Genomic DNA, 1464 nt, shown 5'->3' with positions numbered 1-1464 from the left:
TGTATTCCCTGAATTAGTGCCCTCAGATTTGTCCCTATTTTTTCATTGATGGCCTTCATAATTCTGGGATTCACATTTAGGTCCTTAATCCATGCTGAGATGGTTTTTGTATAAGGTGTGAGGTGAAGGTCTTGTTTCAATCTGTTGCATATCATTTTCCAGTTCTGCCATCACCATCTGTTGAAAAGACTATCACCTCCCCATGAGAAATGTTTAGGTGTTTTGTCAAAAATCAGTTGGCTGTATGTAGACCTACCCACCATAGAAATTAGAGATCAATCCCTGAGAAACTACATGCTTTGCTAATCCTCGGGTTACAAGGACTTTTGATCCAAATCCCTCCCTTCAAATACACTGTTCATCACTTCCAACCAAGAGATTTTGTGCTGATCAAGACCTGGAAAGAGGATAGAGTACAGCTGGACTGGGAGGGCCCTTACCAGGTGCAGCTGATCATTGACACAGCTGTCCAGACCACGGAGAAGGGATGGACTCACTATACTCAAGTAAAGGGACAGGTGAAAAGGGACTCTTCCTAAGGGAAAAGTAGTTACCACTGGGAAGCACATACCTCACCAAGGGAGACTCTCAAAGTGAACCTGAAAACTGTCTTGAGAGGCTGCCTTGCCATACCTCTGCCAGATGAGGTGGGTTTGGAAGCTAATATGGCTAAAATGTATGATAACCATGGGTGAGGTGCAAAGGGCTTTTGCCTACCACCAGCTGGTCAGAATGATAGGAAATGGAACCATGGCACCATTCCCTCAAATCATCAAATTAGACTTAATTAATGTTCCCACTGTCAGCAATAGGGAGCCAAGAGTAGCAACCCAGGTCTATGGAATGGGTACCTACATCTCTGGACGGGAGCCTGTGGGCTGAAAATGACCCTAAAAGGATAGACGTGATTGAGGTAAAAGACCTAAGATAAACATTAGAGCTAGAAACAAGATGTAGAAATGTGAACACTTGGGTAGAATGGATTAAAGGTTCAGTACAGGTTCTCAACAAAAGTGATTGCCATGTTTGCGCAGTTGATAAGCCACAGGCACAGGTAATACCTTTTTCCCTTAGTTGGGATTTGGACATTTACTGCATGTTGGCTCTGTACCAAGACAAGGACACTTGGGGAAATGACACTTGTAAGGGCTTGTCAAAGACAATTCCTTCGTTCTCCATAGGGATGTCTTTCAAGGTAGGGAGCAGAGTTCACAGTGCCTGTAGGAGAACTGACAACTTGCAACCACATCCAAAATGTCACTGGTGAACCTAGCAGTGTCAAGTATCTGGCTCTAAAAGTACCCCTGATGGATGTCTCGAGGCATCGTGGAAAAGGAAATGTCCAAGATTTGCTGCCTTTAGATTGGACTGGGACATGTGCGTTGGTCCAGCTGGCAATTCCCTTCACCCTAGTGTTCTGCTAGCGTAGTGGTTACGAATCGGGCTGCGAACCTCAAGGTCAGC

The sequence above is a fragment of the Chrysochloris asiatica genome, unplaced genomic scaffold (assembly GCF_000296735.1).
Source record: "Chrysochloris asiatica unplaced genomic scaffold, ChrAsi1.0 scaffold00252, whole genome shotgun sequence".
NCBI lineage: Eukaryota > Metazoa > Chordata > Mammalia > Afrosoricida > Chrysochloridae > Chrysochloris > Chrysochloris asiatica.
Note: the sequence above shows the minus strand (reverse complement) of the source record.